General features: G+C 41.1%; 1 long non-coding RNA gene across 1 annotated transcript in view; it reads left to right on the top strand.

Moving 5' to 3' along the window:
* Positions 1-22,609, top strand: part of LOC121474710 — a 141,070-nt gene that overhangs the window by 67,450 nt on the left and 51,011 nt on the right. Inside the window, exon 7 of the long non-coding RNA XR_005983485.1 lies at positions 14,514-14,926. This is a non-coding gene — a long non-coding RNA (uncharacterized LOC121474710). The remainder of the gene's footprint in view (positions 1-14,513; positions 14,927-22,609) is intronic.

Here is a 22,609-nt window from a genome sequence, read left to right as displayed (position 1 = left end):
TTCTGTTTCCTGTAAGTTGTTTACCAGCTGAGAGCCTTTTGGACACTTCTGGATACAAGAGCAAGCCCTCTGAGGCCATGCCCCCCAGAAGCAGATACAGAAAATACTGAACTGTCCTGAGCTCCCAGGCAAGCAGGACATGCTTCTAATTTTATTTCTGCTGTTGGCTAGAACAATTATCATCAGCCTGTTCTAGGTACCTTTCTTCCCGTATTTACTTTCTTCCATCTATCCTCTGTAACCTTCGGGAGGTGAGGAATGTGTTGAATACAGGTTATCAGTAGTATACTGAAAAATGATGAACCTAAAAAGGACATTCTGTGAGCTTTTATTTTTTTTTAAACATTTTATTTATTTATTCATAGACACACACACACACACAGAGAGAGAGAGAGAGAGAGAGAGAGAGAGGCAGAGACACAGGCAGAGGGAGAAGCAGGCTCCACGCAGGGAGCCTGATGTGGGACTCGATCCCGGATCTCCAGGATCACGCCCTGGGCTGGAGGCGGCGCTAAACCCACTGAGCCACCAGGGCTGCCCTGTGAGCTTTTAGAACACTCTTACACTGGTTATGGAACCTGGAATGTTAATTGGCTATTACCATTGGATGAGAGGAAACCTAGAGAGTTCCTTCTTTTCCCTTGGAGATAATACCTTGTATAGGTGTCCCAAAGAAATGAGAGCCAGGGATCCCTGGGTGGCTCAGTTTAGTGCCTGCCTTCGGCCCAGGGCTTGATCCTGGAGTCCCGGGATCGAGTCCCACTCATGCCTGCTTCTCCCTCTGCCTGTCTCTCTCTCTCTCTCTCTCTTTCCTCTCTCTATACCTCTCATGAATAAATAAACTAAAAAAATAAAAAAAGAGAGACAACCATGATAGCTGTCAAACTGGTTGTTTATTATTGATAGAAGTTCAGGTACAGTCTCCTTTTGGTGGGGCCAGGGGGTGCAAATCAAATCACATTCTTCAGGAGGACTTGAGGATAAGAAGACATTTAGGGAGCCCTACCAACCCTCTCTACCACTTTTATTCTGAGAGAGGGGGTTGGGTGGTAGGGGCAGAGGGAGAGGAAGAGAGAATCTTAGGTTCCATGTGGAGCCTGATGCGGGCTCAATTTCAGAACCCCGAGATCACGACCCGAGCTGACATCAACAGTTAGATGCTTAACCAACTGCATCAGGGAGGCACCACCAAACCTCCTTTTTAATAGATGTAAAATTAACATGTGGTGGAACACACCAATGTCAAGTATACTCACATAACCAAACTGTAGTTAACATATAGAACATGTCTGCCATCCGGGTTCTCTCATGCCCCCCATCCAGGGCAAATGCTTTCTGATTTCTGTCACTATAGAATTTTTTTTTTCCTGTTCTTGACCTTCATATAGATGGGATCATAGAGCATGTACTCTCTCAGTTTGGTCTTTCACCCCAGTTCTGTGTTGTGTATTGGGTGTTCATTCTTTCTATACTGTTATATGAATAGACCCAATTTGTCACTCCATTTTCCCATTGACAGACATTTGGGTTGCCTTCATCTTTTTGGCTGTTGTGAATATTAAGGTGCTGAGAGCATGTTCTCCCTCACTCACATCCTGTTTTAGATTTAGGCTTGATTGGCTGGGCCATCCCAGATGTGCATCCTTATCTTTATGAAAAACTTCCAAGCAGTTTTCCAAAGTAATTGCTGTTTGACACTCCAGCCAGCAGTGGATGAGAGTTCTAGGTTCTCTAATTCCTTCTCAGCAGTTGTATGTTACTGGTTTTTCTGGTTTTGGCCTTTATTCTGGATATGAAGTGGTTTCTCATTGTGATTTTTAATTTATATTTCCTTGATGACTAACATGTTCTTACTGGACATTTGTAGATCCTCCTTTTTGGAGTATCTATTTCATATTGTACCCATTTTTAAATTTTTGTGGGGGTCATTTTTATTTTGCATTGTTTTTCTTACTGTTATTCATTTGTAGATTTTATGTATATAAAAAACCTGGAGATATTTGTATCTGTATCCCCCTTATCTCAGAAAATTGTGATGTAATTATATTCACCAGTCTGTAGCTTACCGTTTATATTCTTAAAAATGTCTTGATGAGCAGAAGATTTTTTTGAAAAGACTTAATCTATTTATTTAAAAGAGACAAGGGGCAGAGGGAGAGAAGCAGACTCCCTGGTGAACTGGGAGCCCAACGCAGGACTGGATCTGAGGATCCTGAGATCCTGACCTGAGCCAAAATCAGAGTTGGATGCTTAACCAACTGAGCCACCCAGATGCCCCTGTTGAGCAGATGATTTTAATTCTGAAGTCACTTCATTAATCAAAATTTCCTCCTATATTATCTATACTTACTGTCTTCTAAGTACTCTGCCTTCCCAAGATTGTAAAGATATCCTTCTGTGTTTTCTTTTTGAGATCTTATGTTTTAAACTTTTGTGCGTTGGTCTACGAACCATCATAGATCAATTTTTTGTGTATCAGGTAAGATAGAGGTGAAGGGTAATTTTTTTTGCGTATTTCCCCAGTTGTTCCGGTATGATTTGTTGAAAAGACTTTCCTCGTTGAATTGTTTTAGCAACTTTGTTGAAATCAGTCGTCCATATATGTGTTGGTCTAGTTCAGAGGAAACTGAAGAATGTTTGTGTAGACCACATGTGGCATGCACTTAAGTCTAGGAAATAGATTCATATTGGTTAGCTTTAATAAACCTCAAGAGGCTGGCAGTCTTGGACTTCTATATCATGGAACATTTGCATCAAAAGTCACTGACAGACACTGTATGAGGGCCATTTTTTGAGTGCTAACCCAGCTGAGGCTTCCAGAAGTCCCAGCATTCCCATTAAATATAATGCTCTTATCTACAAAGAAATAATTCTATCAAATCTGTGAGATCCAGCCTCAGCCTGCAGGCAACTTCACAGAGAACTAAACAGTGATTTTTTTCTGGTTTGAAAATGATATGCATGGATTCAACATGACTGATTTGGAACTCATAAATTAAGTGTGGGTCAGACTAAAAAAAATATTACTCTTTTTTAAGATTTTATTTTATTTGAGAGAGAGTGTGCAGTAGCAGCAGGAGGGGTGGAAGGTGAGGGAGAAGCAGACTCTCCCTACTGAGCAGATAACCCGATAGGGGACTCCATCCCAGGACCTTGGAATCCTGACCTGAGCCGAAGGCATATGCTTAACCAACTGAGCCAAGCAGGCACCTCTAAAAAGTACTATTCGTAAGAGGGAATTATTTCATAATGTAGAGAAGCTTGTGGAGAAAAGTTTGTTTTAATAACTTGTGCACACTGTATGCAAAAATAGGTTTGCTGACTTGAAACAAATCTTGCCTATGAGTAGAATCTCTACTTGGCAAGATTTTGGTAAACAATTTTTACATAGTAAGGGCACCTGGGTGCCTCAGTCAGTTAAGCATCTGCCTTCGGCTCAGGCCATGATCTCAGGGTTCCTGAATTGAGCCCCATGTCGGGCTCCCTGCTCAGCAGCAGAGTGCCAGATCTCCCTCTCCTTCCGCCTCTTCCCCTGCTTGTGTGCTCTTGCTCTCAAATAAATTAATTTTAAAGCTAAAAAAAAGTGGGTTTTTTTTAAGATTTTATTTATTCATGAGAGACAGAGAGAGAGAGAGAGAGAGGGGGGCAGAGACATAAGCAGAGGGAGAAGCAGGCTCCATGCAGGGAGCCTGATGTGGGACTCAATCCCAGGTCTCCAGGATCACGTCCTGGGCCAAAGGCAGGTGCCAAACCGCCGAGCTACCCAGGGATTCCACGCCCCCCCCCCCCCCCCCCCCCGCCAAAAAAAAACAGTTTTGCAGTAGCTGAGTTCAGGACCTTGATGCTGGCCTGTCTGGGTTGGGATATCAGCTCTCCTAGTCCTTTCAGGCAAAGGACTTGACGCCTCTGTGCTTTGCCCTGAAACCCAAAGAATAAGAGTGTCTGAAGGAAGTATAGGTTTAGAGCAGTGCCAGGTCATAGTGAGCACTAAGGAACTTTTGGTCATTATATTACTTTCATGATGAAAATATGCACGAATAGGATTTTTTTTTTTTTAAGAAAGAAAAGCCAGAAAGCAAAAGTAGATTCCATTATCCTGTGATGATTCAGGTACCTCCCTATTCATAAGAGACTTCCCAGTTGGTTGGCTTGGTTAGATTTTACTGTTAATTCCCTTTCTCCCCCAAAAGGGTGTAGAACTAAAGGATTTTCTTTTGAGCTCCTTGGGAGATATATGCCCCAAAATACAAGAGGCACTTTATGCTAATTCCTAGAATTACTTTTGTCTCTGTAAAAAGATTTTATAAGGAAAGATATTCTTTTAAGTTCATGTCTTCCCCTCTTGCTTTGCTCAGGTAACTCAAGTAAAACACATCCACTCACTCAACATACCACCTTCCCTAGCCTATGTTTGGACTTGTACGGTTGTGCTCAGCTCCTGGCCCCTGTTTTTGCTTTCTCTAGTGATTTCCTGGCCAGAGCAAGAACTAGAGCCGAGTATGGGAAAAGTGGCCACGACAGGCCTTTCTGCCCATTAGTCTTCCCCGAAGGACTTTGGAAGGAGGGACGTGTCTGACCGTCACTGTAACCCTGTGTGCACATGTAGAAGGGTTGATGATACCCAAAAGCAAAATCCAGCTCAGGCCAAACATGAAGGTTGCTAATGCACTGTTGATGATGTAATTCCAGGTGAAATAACGATGTTTTGGTTACACATACTAACCAAGTTCGCCCGTAGAAAGAAATAGGAACTTCCTACACATCGTCACAGGATGGCCATCATAGGCTGTGTGAAATGTTTGTCTTTGTTGTACATATGTGGTTAAGGCCTGAGAAGCATTGACATTATTACAAGCTGACTTACCTGATCTTACAGTATTGAAGACAAGACTTCTCACGAGGTCTGCTCAAAGTAACTGAGTTTTTATGTTCTCCGTATTTTTGGGTAAATGCCACAGGTGCAGAGTTCTGGCCTCAGGCTTTCCTGAGTTGACATATGGGAGAAACACATTCCAGAAAGTAACTTGTCCTCCCTGCCATCCTAGCCCTGTCTCGTCCCCCAGCAGCTCCTGCACACACTGCTTGTTTACTCCCCCACCCCACTTCCTTTTCTCTGTAGCTGCAACCCCTCCCGTGTCACAAAGCATAAAGAAGCCAGAGGTGAGCTCCCTTGGGTTCCTGCCCTGTCCACACACTTCGTCTGTGCCAGCCTTGTTCTGCTTGCTTCTTCTTGCAGTGGGAGAGGGGTCCGTCCTCATGCCCACAGCTCTGGATACCAGCCCCCGGGCCCCCCTCACCTTCTCAGAGCCAATCTTTCTCAATACCTGCCATTCACTTCTCCCTGTGTGCATTTAACCCTCTACATGTCTTACTGATTAAACACACACACACGTATGCCTTACTAATAAAACACACACACGTGTGCGCACACACTTGATTCCCCTCTCCATTCACTTCTCCTGCCAGGGCCAGACTTTGTAGAAAAATTGCCATATTTGTTGCCTCTCCTCCCTCATTCCTGCCCCTTCCTTGGGTACTCCAGGCTAGCTTTAGTACCCATGACTAAACTGGTACTGCTCTAGCCAAAGCCAGTGGTCCCCTTCCTATCCTGCTGTTGCCACGTGGATCAGCTGTGTCTGGATTCTTAGCTTCTATGACCTCACAGCAGTGTCCCCTACTCTGGCCTCCAGGACCCTTGCTGCCCCTTTGGCTTATCCTGCTTGTTGCCCCTTGCAGGTTCTTTTTTTCTATCTCCAAGTTCCATGCTTTGTATTCGAATGCCACTGGATACTTCCACTTTGATATCTTGCTGGTACCTCATATCCAAACCAGTGCAAGTTACTCAGGCTTGAAACCTGTGCCCTCCTGACAAATCCTTCTCTCCTCCTCCCCTTCAAAATCCACAAAAAAAACAAATCTGGTCAAGATCTCAAATCCATCTGCTCTGCCTCCAGTGTGTCCCTGCTAGTTTTCATCACCTTCAACCACAGCTGCTGCTTTAGCGCCCTCTCCCTACAATGGCCAGTCTCCCCGGGTCTGTTCTACATGCACGCACCTCCCTGACAGCATCCAGAGTGATGCTCCTAAAAAGCGTCCACGTCGTGTCACTTTTCTACCTGAACTCTTGCCCATTTCTGTAATCTCTAGTCCCCAAATTGATTGGTGCCTCCGTGGGGTTTGTGTTTTCACCCCATGCATAAAGAAGTGATCAAACCTCTGTGACTGATGCAGAGATGGAGAAGAGAGTACTTCCTACTCCACATGGCAGAACTTAATGAAGACCTGTGCTGGACTCAGTCCTGCCACCCCCCGCCCTGAGATTCCTGAGGGCTCCCTGCCCTCCACCCTTCCCCCACTCACCTGTCCCTGCTTCCCAGCCCCTGCCACTTCCACCTGTAGATCTCTTGCTCTGTTTGTCCTACTTATCTTACTCAGAGCAGCCTCTCGCTTTGCTGAATGTTCTGGTCAACGTTGCATCCCCGTCTTGTCTCAGATTGGGTTCTCCTCAAAGCAGATTCTTTTTTTTTTTTTTTTTTTAAGCAGATTCTGAATAAGGGCACAGGTGGGTCCGACCCAACTGTGTGAGAGCTGTGCGACTGCTCTGTGCCTCTGTTTTTCATCTTTAAGATCCTACTCTGTAAGATTGTAGTGAAAGTTAATTAGTTCATAGAATGTGCCTAAAACTGTTTGACCCATAGTCAATCAAGCTAGCCACAATGATACCATAGTGTCTGTTATCAAAAGTGTCACTTCTTACAGATTTCCATTCCTGTAGACCAGATTGGAGCCCCTTCTGTGTGTACCAGTGGCATTCTGTGCCTCCTTTAAATCATAATTGCTAATCCGATGAAGGAATGGTGGTGACCTCCTGCTCACCGTCCAGCAGATTAGCCCAGTATACCGTACCTAGCCTCATATATAGTATGCAATATGTACTGTGTACTCAATTTTTTTAACAGACTTAAAAAATGATTTATAGAAAGAGCATTCCAATATTCTTTTTTTTTTTTGCATTCCAATATTCTTATCTTTAATAAGGCATTCGTTAAAAAATAAGACATAACAGGGGTGCCTGGGTGGTACAGTTGGTTAAGCCTCCAACACTTGGTTCCAGCTCAGGTCATGATCTCAGGGTTGTGAGATCAAGCCCTCTCTTGGGCTCCATGCTCAGCATGGAGTCTGTGATTCTCTCCCTCTCCTTCTGCCTTTCCCACTCATGCTCTCTCTCTCTCTCAAATAAATAAATCTTTAAAAAAAATGATAAATAACACAAAAACAAACCATACCCATGCTCCAGGAGTTTGTGTCTTTAAATACAGCATTACTGAGTGAACCCGGGCAAGCTCTCTGGATGTCTGTGTCTCTGAAATAGCTTTATCTAAAAGGCCTTTGGTCAACTCCAGAATTCTTCAGTTTGGTTCTTTTTTTTTTTTTTTTCTTCAAGATTTAATTTATTATTTTTTTTGAGAGACACACAGAGGCAGACACATATGCAGAGAGAGAAGTAGGCTCCGGGGAGCCTGATGTGGGACTGGATCCTGGGACCCCAGGATGATGGCCTGAGCCAAAGGCAAATGGTCAACCACTGAGCCACCCAGGAGGGGCCCCCAGATCGGTTCTTCAAACATTAGTTTGCAATAAGGAATAGAGTATGTTTCTAGGCTACTCAGAGTTTCCCTCATAGCTGTGTTCTTTCCTGTTAAATGATGAGAGATGTCACCGTGTTGCTTGGGCTTGCAGGTTCTTTCCTTGTTGTGGGGAATTTTTCAAACTGGCTATAATGAGAGGGTCTCAAAAAACCGCAAAGAGGTCTGGTATGTTCTCTTCAAGTTACACATGATGTCCCTTCTTATTCTCAGTTTTGATTTTCTGTGTTGCTGAGCTGACTTCTGTAATTACACTTCAAGAATCTAATATCAGAAATAAGATCTCTTTTATTTTGATACCTGCACCTTTGACATGTCAAATCAGAATCCTTTAACCTTTCTTTCATGCCAAATAAAAAGCCTTCTTTAGGACTTAAAATTCTAATGATTTTTTTTCTCTCAAGTATAAATATATATGCATGTATAATTATTAATTGTAAAATGCAGTGTAAGATTTACCAGTCTTCACCATTTAGAAGTGTACCAGTCAGTGGCATTGAGTACATTCACATTATTGAATGGTTGTCACCACTGTCCATACCAAGACTGAAATGCCACACATATTAAACACCAGCTGTTTGCTTCCCTTCCCCCAGCCCCTGTCTCTATGGATTCTCTACTCTATGTACCTCCTATAAGCGGATTCATACAATATTTGTCCTTTTGTGACTGGTTTATTTCTCTTTGCATAATATCCTCATGGTTCAAGCTTATTGTAGCATGTGTCAGAATTTACTCACTTTTTAGAGCTGAATAATATTTTATTATATTTATATACCACGTGTTGTTTATCCATTCATTTGTGGGTAGGCACTTGGTTGCATCCACTTTTTGTCTATTATGAATGGTGGTGTATGAATGTAGATATATACATGTATCTCTTCGAGACCCTTTGAATTATTTTGGACCTAATGATTTCTTGAACCTTCTGTCTTGACGTTTCTGTTGTTTTCTTGGACTCCTGCCTTCATGGGCTTCCTGCCACTAATTACCTCTCTCCCATTGACCTTCTTCACTATTTTCCAAATAATGTCTTGCTGTTGAGATCATCATGCTTCAGTATGACCCTCACAGACCTATTAAATGGAGAAAACAGTTTGACAACTAAGAAGTAGGATTTGTTCCTGTTTTCTGAAGGATGGGCCACTGGGTTCTTGAATTGAAAAAGATAAAATTCCCTTAGTCATAGGACAGATTTGGGGGACTATAGATCTTCTGTATTTTGAAATATAACTGTTTAATAGTAGTGTCTCCTTGATCTATCAGTCCTATAGTTATGATATTGGTGTTTATTTATTGTCATAAAAATGATAAGGACAATGGTAGAAAAGATGCAAGGTATGGAAAAATATCACACACAGTACCACTACTGAAAGGTAATCATTTTTAACAATCTTGTTGCATATTGTGCATGTCTTTTTAATGTGAGTTTTTGCGTATTTAAGATCATATTATTTTGTATTTCTTTTTTGCACCTAATAAAGTATAAACATTTTCAGGGCACCTGGGTGGCACAGTTGGTGAAGTGTCCAACTCTTGGATTCGGCTCAGGTCATGATCTTGGGATCGTGAGATTGAGCTCTGTGTCAGGCTCTGTGCTCAGCGTGGAGTCAGCTTGAGAATTCTCTCTCTCTCTCTGTCTCTCTCTCTTCCCCCTACCCCCCACCCCTCACCCTGCTCATGCATACACACGCTGGTGCTCTCTCTCAAATAAATAAAACCTTAAAAGATAAAGTATAAAAAAAAAAAAAAGATAAAGTATAAGCATTCTCTTGTTAAAAAGATCTTTGCAAATATTTTAATTATTCTATATGACTGAAAAATACTTACAGGACGTTCATTAGTTTAAGAAACATTTTCCCAGTTTTAAAAACAAGGTTTCCTTTAGAAAATGTGATATCTCAATATCTCAATATTATGAAGAAGTTATGAAAAATCTAAATTCTCTGCCCCTTCTTAAGCTTTTAAAATTTTTTCCAGTATCTTTTGGAGATCAGCTTTTGTACTCCTCATTTGTCTCTGCCTCCCTCCTTCTCCCCTTCCTTTCTTACATACCAACATTGATACCATATTCATACACATCTTTATATCCAGCATTTTCACCCAGCATCATATCTTGTTGTTATGTATTCTCCATTAAACACATGAATTTAGTCTTATTTACTTAGTCTTATGCTCCCTTCCACTTCTGGATATTTAATAGCAATTTTAGGTTACTATAAGTGTGTCCTTGTACAGTTATCTTTCTGTGTATCTGTGATTGTTTCTTGAGGTGATATTTATAGACCTGCTATGAGTCAGAACAGTCTTAAGGCTTATAAAAAGATATCGCTAGTTTCCTGAACTGATGGCCTCACCTCACTCCGCTAGCTTACTCACTTTGTTCTCCATCTTTGTGAATTTGATGCCTGAAAAAAAGTCTTGGTGTTTGCTAGTGAAATTCAACAGTTTTTCACATTAATTGGCCTTTTGTATTTTGGAGTGCATAATGGTCTGTTAATGGCTTTTACCTTTTACCTTTATAAATAATAAAAAGTTTATTACCGTGTTGCAAGTATTTTATTTTTTTCTTTACCTTTCACTTCAGCTGCTTTTGGATATACAAAACATACCTGTTTACATAAGTGTAAACATTTTAACGGAGTCAGATTGATTCCCATTATGTAACCTTTTTCATTACTTCCTTTCCTATCTCTGATTCAGAAATAATTCCTTCTAATTGTATTCTTTTTTTCCCTCCATTTACATTTAACTCTTTAATCTTCACAGAATTAATTTTGGTGAAGGTTATAAAGCAGGAACTAATTTTAGTTTTTCTAGAATATTCTCTTATTCACATTTGTCCAAAATCCCAGGGAAGCTGAGATATGAACCAAAACAAATGTTTTTTCTTACTTTAGTGTCTTGATTTTCCCACTGGAGAAAAATGACGTTTTCTCTGATAGACAGGTGGAAGTGCAGAGCCAGGAAGAGGGACTAGCACCATCTCTCAGAGCTTTACCCCTCATCCCAGAACCTGCCCTGTCTCTTTCCAGCTCAGGAAGTACGATGCTCAGCACAGACCAATGGAGGACCCAAACAGCAGCAGTAACAAGGGTCAGGAGGCCTGTGCGTTAGGGACTAAGTGGTCCAGAGTGAGCCCCTCTAAGTCTTGACCCTACTTCAGTTATTCACAATGAAGATAAGCCACCAGGGCTCTGATCTTTGGAGATTACTTGAACCTTTAGGTTACACATGGGAGGCAGCATGTAGTGAAAAAGAGCCCTAGCCTGAGAAAGTCAGAAATCTTGGGTCCAGTTTCAGCTGCCAGTCAATCATCTGTGTGCAACATTAAGTCTCTTAACTTGTCTAATTTCCTGACTTATAGACTTACGGATTTGAGTTGTATATTCTCTGAGGTTTAGTCTCAATAAATTATGGTCTAGGCAAGTGGCAGGGCTAGTTTGTGCTATAAATCTTTTGGGGGATATTTCTTGGTAACTATATCAACTTTCCTTAATTCAGGATGATAGCAAGTTCAGTAAGGCGATCACAATGTCATTTAATACTGTACCTTGGAGAATTGATGCTTCTTACCTTTTAATCTGCCTCAAGCTTCCCTTCAGAAAGACTTCTGTTGTTCCTAATAATTTCTTCTTTTGCCCAGCGGTCTTTTATGTTTAAGAATTAAAGAAAGATGAGCGAGTAATCAAACAGTACCCAGACCTTATCCTGCCACTTGCCCAGAGCTGTGGAATAAATTTTTCTAAAAAACTGAAATAAAAATGTGAAAAAGCATTTTGTAAATGGGAAAACATTAAAGTGATAAAAGTAACGTCGATGAGATACAAATACCTACTCTCAACCATGTTCATTGTTTATTATCGGTATTAATAAATTCTTAACATCAGTAACAAAATACATTGAGAAACAACCACAGGCCAAACCTTTCCAATTTCAAGTATCTTTACATTAACATACTCCATTTTAGAGAAGTAGCACAGAGAAAATGTCTTAAGTAGTTTTTGTAACAAGTCATCTCTCAGTTGATTACTGTCATGAATGTTTTTTAACATTCGTCTTCTACTTTTTGATTTCCAGAGCAAATGAACATGGTCTGATGTCTGTGGCGTGATGTATTTAACACAAAAGAATAATTCAGATACTATTTTCATGATTATCTTTTACTAGTTTGTATCCACAGATGAACATTTCAATGCATTGACGTTTGCCTCTTGAGAATGTATTTGCTATGATACAAATATGGCCACTTGAAATCTGTAGAACTTGGGTGGAGGCTGGATAAATCTGAACAGTTTCCTCGTTTGTGCTTCAGGAACGCACAGCTCTATATATTAAATAAAGCATAAGTATTTATATGTAGCTGCAACTGATGTTTTGTTTGATTACAATTACTATTGCCTGATCTTCAAATAACTTCGAAAAATATCCTTTCAAATAAACCTTGAGTTTTAGAATATAATCTTCACAGAAACTGTCGCTTTATTAATTAAACCTTCACTTCTTACTGTGAATTGCTTTGATCTCATAATATTTTTTAAAATGTCCTGAGGGCTTATTTCCAAGGCTTCCAAACAAATTATTATTTCTCAAAAGCCATACTATATTCATGACTCAGTGAATCCTAAAGACAGTATTTTTAAAAACTCTGTTAAGCTTATTTTTCTTAGTGTGCTAGTCTACTGCATAATTTTCTTTTCTGTGGGTCACATGATCCTTCCCGTCTGTAACACACGCACTTAAAATTTTCACTTCCTGATTGAGCCATCAAGATTACGTAAAATATAAATCGGTCCAAAATACCTAAAAGCAGGAATTTTAAGGGGGGCGGGAATACTGTTTTCTTTTTCTGTTTCGTTATTGATACCTAAAAAATCGGAGTGAGTGTGTGCCTGCCCATTTGTACTTGGAAACGAGATGGTTAGGGATTTTTTTTTTGTCCCCTCCCTTTCAGATTGAATCAGACTTTGCTTTCATTATAAAAAATAATGTAACAACTAGATAGACTGTGGGAGTGGTAGAGTTCCAGGACTGAATTCAAAATGGTTCCGGTTACTGAGAGAGCTGTTGGTTTACTTATTACTGTTTTCATGATCTGAATGAAGAGTGCAGCATCTCTCAAAAGGTAACAGACGATCTGATATTTCAGAATTGTAAATGGCCATTTAGCCTTTCTGCTGCCTGCTATAAGTGAAAGTAATTTCTCGCAGGCTGGATGACACTTGTTTTATCATGGATCTTAAAATCCTTCACATTTTCTCAAAGCAGTTTTGAAGTTGTCATAGTAACAGCATGACATTTGGAGGGGCTTTTAAGTAGTTCTTTAGCAAGAGATCATTAATTTTATTAACTCTGGATGTTTTTCTCTCCTGTGTCTGTCTGACCAACAAGGGCCATAATTGCTCAAATATCTATTTTTCATGTTCCTTATTTCTTGGTGACTACAGTTTGAAGACTTGGTGTTTTGTTAAGTTGTTTCAGGAAAAGAATATTATCAATTGGCTTCAGATAGGTTAAACTTGGGTTTTTAGTTAGTCTGTAAAATTGCACTGCTGTTATAGCACCAGAATTGGGTTTTATTTAAAGAGGTGGGTTATGGGAGATGTTCCTCAAAATTGAATGGTTCCTCAAAATTTAATTGCTCCAGGGATTACCACTATTCTTTGATTTGATTTGGACATATCCAGAATAAGAGTTGAGGAACTTGAAGGGGAATGTGTCAGACTCACAGGAGGAAATGATTTCTTTAAAAATTCAACATTCAAATACAATACCAAAAGCATATTCCACAAATTTTTAAAAATGGAATAATAGGACTTTGTCAAAACTTCAAATGCAGTAGTCTTTGAAACTCTTAAAATTTAGTAAAATAAACTATCCTCTAAGAAAGTTTGTGAGAATCTTCTTTGGGAGAAAGTAGGTCGGGATCTTCTGTTCATAAAGCTCTGTGGCAGAAATTCTTGCCAATACGGTGATTGGTGACAGAGGAAGCTCCTCTCTTGGGCAGGCAAAGGAGTCAGAAGAAAGAATGATCCGTACTAGGTCTGGATTCTGGGACTTTAAAAAGTATCAGATGTTCAAGGCTTTTGCTTTCTTATAAAAGTGATCAGAGAGGTGACACATAGAAAAGATATCATCTGAGTTTTGGGGCTTTAATAATGCTAAGGCCAGTACCCTTACTGTTCTGGGAGAGGATTTGTTCAACTGGGGACGATTGAAGACCATCCAGGTAGCTCCACGTGCAGCCAACAGCAGTAAAGGTGCTAATGCGTGTCCAGTGACGTCAGGAGTTACGAATTGGCGGTTTCAAAACCCTGCAGTAAACAAGGTCAAAGTGCCCCGTTTTGCTGGAAGGTTTGTTTTTATGAGTTGGACAGTATGTGGATGAAGTAATTTTTCAAAACAAACTGAATTTATATGCTTTCTGTTTGTTTGTTTTACATTTTTGGGTTTTAAGAAATTAAGCAGATGAGATTTAGTAAGGTTAACATTTTTAAGCAGAATTATAATTTTTCTTTGTTTTTAGCTTTCACAGGAAATGAAAATAATTCTGATCTAGGGAATCCTTTTTTTTTTATGCTTTTATTTATTTATTCATTAGAGGGACAGAGAGAGGCAGAGACACGGCAGAGGGAGAAGCAGGCTCCCTTTAGGGACCCCGATGTGGAACTCGATCCCAGGACCCCGGGATCACAACCTGATTTGCCAAAGGCAAATGCTCAACCACTGAGCCACCCAGGTGCCCCTGACCTAGGGGTTCTTAGATGCAGTTTTAGAAAGCAAGATAGGACCTCGTACACAGTAACTGTCAATCACAATCACTAGTAAAATATTCTTTGTCACTGTGTACCTTTTGCTTTTCTTTAGGCAGGCATTAAAGTAGCAGAAAGTTAATGGCGCACCATACTGCTGACTGCGTGGTGCTCATCTCAATGCATCTTCCAACCTCGAACCTGAGAATGCTAGAGGCTGGAGACTCTGGACACTTATCTGAGCAGTTATCTGCTGGTGGCCTGGTTCCTGAGGTAACAAGTGGGTGTCCCCGATGTGTGTGTGCTGGCAACAGCAGTGACGCCACGTGGTGCCCAGAGGTCGCCGCCTGGTCCATGGGGCTTCTGAGATGAACTGTAAAGGGGCGTCCTGAGCAGCGCGGGCATTTTGGAGTGCCCCAGCAAATCTGGATGTAAGTGTAAACACGGCGCTCAAAGTGAAAGCAGGGGCCTCGAGGAAGGAATTACCCTCATCTCATTCCCGACATGCTCACTCTGCTGGAAAACAAAGTAAGTTTTGTCTGTTTCTTTGTTAGCCAATCGCTCCTACATGTTTTCTCTTGCTAACATATTAGATGCTCAATATCTGGCAAATGCCAAGTTTTTTTCCCCTTCACAGAGGAAGTAGAATATGAAGTTTGTTAAAAAGCTAATTGTTTCTTTTATCTTTTCTGTCTCTCTTCCTCTATCTAGCGCTGGGCTGGCTGGCTTGTTGGAGATAGCAGGAGATTGGAATTTATTATCAATTAGAAAACAAAAACTTCTTTTTTTTTTTTAAACGGTCCAAGAACTTTGCCATTAATTAAATGACAATGACACAGGCAAAGCTTCTTATGTGGTGTGGCCAGGAGCACATCTAGGAAAACAGCCCCAGTTCACTTCAGGAAGCAAAAGGGGTGAGTGTATGAGACACATGTGAAAACGGGGAGTCCTCCTGTGGGAACTGCAGACACTAGGCAGGAATGGTGCCTGGACAAGAGGCTGTAATTTAAAAGCCTATCAGGAAATGGAAAGAGCTGAAGAATACAAATTATTTAATGTTGGTGGGCGAAAAAAAAAGACTTCATATAAGAATGGGCTAAAACGTATAATGATGTAAACTTGGCAGTAGATACTGAAGTTTATTACCTTCACGTTAAAAAGGTTCATGTCTTACAGATTTATAGAAAATGTGTGGCTTTCAGAAAATAATTAAGAGGCATCATCACCTGTGTAGGTGACTTTAGGACACCAGCCTAATTCTGACACTTGACCCCTGTCTTCCATTTGTTTGTTTGTGTTTTATCAGATCCTAGCTCCAGAGCACTTGCATGGTTCAGTATATTTTTAATATAAAGTTCTGTGGCTTTGAAAATGCAATGCAAATGGAAATGCAGTGTAGTTTGTGATTTGCAACTAGATTATCCTTCCTCATAAAGTGGACTTTTCTCAACTTGAAACAGTAACACTTAGAAGGTAGAAGGAGGCGGTGTAACTGTGGTCCACCACTGGAAGCAGAAATCAAAGACCTTATTTCTAAATCTAGCATGGAATACTGTGAATTAGGGCTTCTGTGTCCTGGGAATTCACATTTTATCTCAAGGTGGTGGTGGTGGTAGGACTTGGGCTCTTTAGGTGAACGTCTGTGAATTACTGATTCAGCAAACTTCTTTAAATACCTTCTTTATGTACTCAGAGCTAAGATTTTAAATTTACTGAGATTTGGTTTGTAAATTAAAGATTGAGAACAGTTTGAAACAAGGGTGGGAATGAGCAGAGCATTACCATCGAAACAGTTTGTTAAAAGATGGTGCCAAGTGAACAGGGCTGTCCCCTTCTGAGCTGCCCCTCCTAATTAAAGGGGAAGGTGGCTACCATCTGTCTTCTTTCATTCAAGGCAGTAGGGGGCCTGGGGTGGAAGGAAGCACCCCCTCCTTTATTTTTTCTCCCACTCTTTTTTATAGTCCGCTTTCTCCCTAGTCAGTGACCCAGAAGGTCATTGATGATCTATCTCAGAATGAATAGTAACATAAGCATGCAAGGCACTTGCAAAAAAAAAAAAAAAAAGTTTATAACATGTGCTTATCCATTTAGAATTCTGCTTGAATTATGTCTGAGAGTGTTGTAATCTCTGTGTTGGTGTTTTTGCTCCTCTTGTTTCTGAGGGCACTGCTGGCAGATGAAGTGGGGATTTTAGTTTTATCGATTTTGCTTTTTCATGAAAAAATTTTTACACTCCACTGGGCACAATCAGAAGATGGCAGCATGTAACTATCCACTGGGGATGTATAGAAATACTTCTTTTTTTTTTTTTTTTTTTTATGAGAGAGCAAGAAAGAGCATGAGGGGGTGAGGGACAGAGGCAGAGGGAGAGGCAGGGATTAGCAGGAAGCTAATGCAGGGCTCAATCCTGAAACTCTGGGATCATGACCTGAGCTGAAGGCAGATGCTTAACTGACTGAGCCACCCAGGTATCCCCAGAAATACTATTCTTATTAAACTCAAGGCAACCTGTTAACTATGGTATCTACACATGTCATCACAAGGGAAACCATGAACAAGGGTGTTAACTGACGCCCATATTACTCAGTTGTCTACTAAGGTTTACTGGACCAGTCATTGAAATAGTTCGCATTGTTTATCCTTTACTTGGGCAATAAGCCTTTTTTTTTAGCCCCTTTTTAATAGGAATAGGTTATCAGAGAATTTAATTTGGAGTCCTGGCTTTTAATTATTTTGAAATGTAGAGTGCCCTAACCAAATGATCAAGCTTTCTTGCCTCAGTTTCCACCTCTTGAAAGGGAAGGAATATGTGCTGTTTTCAGAAATATTTAAGAGAATATGAAGTAATATTTTGTTTTTGATAAAAACTTCATTACAACTGAAAAACTCTAATGTCTTTGGTTGTTTCTGTTTTCAATCTTTATGTACCTAAGCAAAGTATGAACAGTCATTTAAAAAGATTCAGTTCTGACACACTGTTTAGCTTGCCCAGGCAGTAGATTTGGACTTTCCAGAGTATGCTGGCCTTTAGTACCTCCTGTGACAAGGAAATCTGGTGTCCCTTAAGCCATCAGTGTTTGGAAAGCCCAACTGTGAGTCGTGTGTAATTTTATTTAAAGTTTTGGGGTTTTTTTTCCAATTTGTCATCAACTTACAATGAGCTTTCTTTGCAGACGTGCTTATGTTGTTGAATTTGGGAAGAGCAGTGTGTAGGTTCTGGAGACTGACGTTAGTCTGCATGATTGATAATGAAAAGTAGATCATTTTCCAATCACTGAAGGGTACACAGTGCTGGGGAAGTCTCTTCGTCGTTTTTATGTAATAATTTTAGAGATTCGACAAGGTGCGTCGCTAACTATAGTTTCCAAGGCGTGATTTAACACTAATTTGGTTATCCGTCTTATATTCATTTCAGGGGAACCAAATAAATGAATTGAATGAAACATGTCTATAAAGTGTGACTTTGAAGTAATGTGATGAATATTTTAACACACATAGCAAAGGACATACAGACATGCCAATGAATTTTGCCTCCTTAAAGTACCCTGTCACCTGGGAAGAATTGCTGCTACTATAAGCAATGCCACCTTTGCCAAAGACACACTTAGAAGTTTTTGTTTGTTACTGCTTTAAGAGCCTTCCATCCTTTTTTTATCACCCCCTGTGGTGAAATTCTCTGTCCTTTGAGGCTAGCAAGGATCCAGTAATTAGGTCTGATGAACAGACTTCTTAGGATCAAATAACTGATCTGAGTCATTGATTAATGTAAACATTTACTGAGGCACCTACTGTGTTCCAATAGTAAGGACTACAGATTCCAAAGTTAACACACCATGGACCTGGAAGACACAGTTGAGTGGGATAAAGGACGTATACAGAGCTAACACTACATCCTGACGAGTACTCTAAAACTTTGACTAAGCCACCCAGGTGCCCTTATAATCACAACTTCTTTGGATTAAAAGAAAAAGAAGATATCTGGGACTCCTGAGTGGCTCAGTCTGTTAGGCATCCAACTCTTGATTTCAGCTCAGATCGTGGCCTCAGGGTTGTGAAATTGAGCCCTTTGTGGGGCTCCTAGCTGGGCATGGAGCCTGCTTAAGATTCTTTATCTCTGCTCCTCCCCCCCAAAATAAAAAAAAAGTTATGAATAAATTTAAAAAAATTTTTTGACATTTTTAGGATAACTGTATTACTCTCCAAAGGAGACCTTTTTGAAGAATGATTCTTAGTTACATATTAAAATTAGGTACTTCTGAAATACTCAATATACCAAAGCATGACATGCCATAGTTCTTGCTGAGAATAGATGAATAGCTTGTGGGAGACCTGAAAATTGTCATTTCTAAGTATTATGGGAGAGAAAAGGCTTCTTCATATCCTCTTTCAGATTTTATGCATGGGGACAAAATTTCTGTCTTCTAGCCAATAGTTGATCTCTCTGTGGGTAAGTTCATTTAACAGTTAATCTGTGGAGTGTCACTCTGTGGCAGGCACAGTTCAAGGAGCTGCTCAGAAGGCGAGTTGATTGGTTATAGATGCCAGATGCTGGTGCTACTCAGTAGGACTCTCTGGGGCTGTACATTCAGCCACCATTTCCTAGGTGCTTTTCTGATCCTGGCCATGTGGGCTTGGCCTGGATGCTGCCCTCAGAGCTTGCAATACGATTCTGTGGACAGATGACAGAATGAATGTAGAGAGAGAGGGAGAAAGAGATGTGTTCATATAGGTAGCTAAATACACGACACATTTGTAGAAAAGAAAGCTCTGCTGTGGCCCAGGTAATCAAGAAATGCTTTATGGATTAAGGAACATTTGAGCTGGGCATTGACAGAAGGGTTTCATTGACATTGAAGCCTTGGAGGGAGAGCATCCAATCCAAGTCCAAGGAGAGCTGAGCAATGGCATAGAGAGGGATGGGAAATTCCAGTGGATGGAGTGGGCAGCAGCTGATTTGTTGTTGCTGGGCAACCATGTGTGTAAAAGTGACTAATGAGATAAGGAGGCCAAGGTCTGTTGAGGCCAGATCCGGGAAGGCCATGAATGTCAGATGATGAAATGATTTAAACTTAATCTGAAGCCATTGAGGAGCAGTGAAAGAGTTCTGGTCATGAGAGTGACAGTGGAAGCTGTCCTGGAAGAAGCTTCATCTAGTGTCAGTGTTGGGGCATTGGGCCAGTGAGAGAATCAGAGCGGGAAGCCATGCGAGCTGGGGAAACCATCCAGGGAGGAGGGGAAGAGGGCTCAGATGAGAGGCAATTGGAATAGAGAAAACTAGGTTTAAGAACTGCCGAGGTAACAGAGGTTGGCCGATGGGGAGGAAGGATGGAAGCAGAACTAATTTTAAATTTTAGAACCCAAGTGCTATTTATTACTTCTCTGCATCTGTCAGGTATTTCACATACGTCATCTCATTTGATTGTATCCTAGTTGTATAAAGTTGGTATTTTTGTCTTTATTTCAGAAATGAGAAATCTAAGGCATGGAGGAAGATTTGTCTAAAGTTGTACATCTAATAGGATATAGAACAGGGAACTACAGAGGTCCCTGATTTCCACGCCTGTATTCTCTCTATTCTGCTAGGTTTGGGAGGGAGCAGATGTGAGAGAAGGTGATCTCTGTCACTTTGTACACACACAGTTTAGGTGCTGGTAAGATGTCCATCAGGTGACCAGAGATGCGAAACTGATCTCCAGGACAAAGTCAGGAGGATCGGAATTTAAGAATCAACTGCATGTTTGTTTATTCAGTAAATACTTGCTGAGTGTCCTTTGGACCAGTCCTACATGGCAGAGGAATACAGTGGGAGGCGAGCGAGCCACAGTCTTGATTCACAGAACTGCAGGCTAGGGAAGGAGACACCACCCTATGGGTTGAGTATAATGCAGGGGGAAGTGCAGGTTTGCAATAAGAAAAGCCACCCAGGGGACATAACCAAATCTGGGGACCCAGAAGGTCTCTGAAGAGGTTGTAGTACTTGATAGGACACCCAAAGATGAGTGCCATGATAAAGTGAAAAAAGGCATATTTTAGGCAAGGGAAATAGATTGTACTAGACCCAGAGGCAAGAGAGAAATATAGTATATCTGAAGAATTGGACATAATATGACTGGAATGAGGTTAAGAGTGTATCAGGTAAGGCTAGAGAGATGGGCAGCAGCTAGATCAGGAAATGCCTCAGAAACTGTGCAAAATAATCCAATTACTTTCTTTTTTTTTTAAGATTTTATTTATTTTAGAGTTGGAGGGGGCAGAGGAAGAGGGAAAGAATCTCAAGCAGACTCTGTGCTGAGCCAAACCTGACATGGGGCTTGATCCCATGACCCTGAGATCATGACCTGAGCAGAAATCAAGACACTCAACTGATTGAGCCACCTGGATGCTGCCAACCACCCCCCCATTATAAATATCCCAAGAATGCAGGGAAGTGTTGGTTAATTTTAAGCACTGAGGTGACATGATTAGATTCATATTTAGAAAGCCCATTTTGAGGTGCCTGGCTGGCTCAGTCAGAAGAGCCTGAGACTCTTGATTTCTATGTAGTGAGTTCAAGCCCTGCATTGAAGGCAGAGATTACTTAAAAATAAATTGTAAATAAATGAATAAGTGTCCATTTTGTCTGCTGGAGAATAGATTGTAGGGAAGCAAGTGTGGAAGCAGGAAAACACATAAGGGACTATTGGAGACAGGAATCTGGGTGAGAGATGATGATGACCTGCATAGAGAAAGAGGTTGGGTGATATTTAAGAGTGGTAGATGTGATGGAATTTGGGGATGTGCTGGATATGGAAGATGAGAGAGAGGAATAAAAGTCAACATATAGGTTTCTTTTTTCTAAAGTTTATTTACTTACTAGAGAGAGCACACATGCATTCAAGTAGGGGGAGGGGTAGAGGAGGAGAATCTCAAGCAGACTCTCCCTGAGGAGCCCAACGTGGTCCTCGATCTCATATACCAATGAGATCATGACCTGAGCCGAAATTAAGAGTTGGGTGCATAACCCACTGAGCTACCCAGGCTCCCAACATGCAAGTTTCTGATGGACAGCTGAGTAGTTGCTAATATTTAGCTAGAGGACATAGTGGAAGGGTCAGATTTGGAGTTGAGAATTGCTTGGGTTTGGTTATTCTGAGTAACTGGCAATTGGAGAATACAGGAAATGAGAGGTGAAGGGTAGGAGGTTGCGGCCAGAGAACGGGATGTCCAGATTTTTTATTTCGCAAGTGAAGCAGTTCAAGGGATGGTAAGAGAACAAGGTCACAAGAGCAGGTGGGTGAAGTGGAGGGCGGAGGCGGGCTGTGGGAGATGAGGGGGTTTACACCTGGAGGTGAGGGGGTCACAAAGGTTGTTGGCTGGACTTGGAGCAGAGAGGGTCAGTGCATAGGTCAGTCACCACCTGTTGAGGAGGCAAGCACCTGGGCAATGAGATGTGCGCTAGAAATGTGATTTCCATGGACTGCATGACTGCGTTAGCGAGCGAAGAAAAGCAAAGGCGTGAGAACAAAATGAGTAGGACCCGGGGCCAGACCTCTGAGCGGAGTTTAGAGGTGGCAGGAGATCGAGGAGACATTTTCAAAAAGGAAAAACATGGAAGTTCAGAGTCTTGGAAGACCAAAGAAGGTCTATGCCAAAGAAGGAGGTGTTGAGCAGCGCCCCGCTAGTGCAAGGCTCAGGAGGAACGGACTGGTGAGGGACCTTCCCTGGATGAGCCCAAAGTCGACTGTGCTGGGAAAGAGAGCAGCTCCTTGGAGTGTCGGAGATGATGGCCAGGCCAGAAATTAGGGAGTGTATGGGAATCACCAAGTACTGCAGCAAGTATAACCCCCACTTGCAACACATTTTGGTTGAAAGGAAAGGAGAGGCTATGGTAGCTTGAGAAGTGAGTCTGTTATGGCATGTAATGATGAATTGTGCTATTTTGTATTTGTTTGACAGTCTCCTAGAATTTGCTAGAATGTGTCCTATTGCTTTTCAAACTATTTACCCTTTCTGTGCTTCCTTTGTAAAATGAGTACCCACCTCATTGGGTTGTTGTTAGGACCACACGAGTCGTAAAGCAGCACCTTGGGCACAGTAAATGATAACAAATGATGGCTAATAAAAGCAAAGAAGGAAACACACATGTTATAATAACTAATAATATATATTGTATGTTAATGTATATGCACACATGCCATCACAATTTAGGCACCATTCCCTGAGTGTTGATAA

Source organism: Vulpes lagopus, chromosome 13 (assembly GCF_018345385.1).
Source record: "Vulpes lagopus strain Blue_001 chromosome 13, ASM1834538v1, whole genome shotgun sequence".
NCBI classification, from domain to species: Eukaryota; Metazoa; Chordata; class Mammalia; order Carnivora; family Canidae; genus Vulpes; species Vulpes lagopus.
The sequence above is the reverse complement of the archived record's forward strand: the minus strand, read 5'-3'. Positions and strand labels throughout refer to the sequence as shown.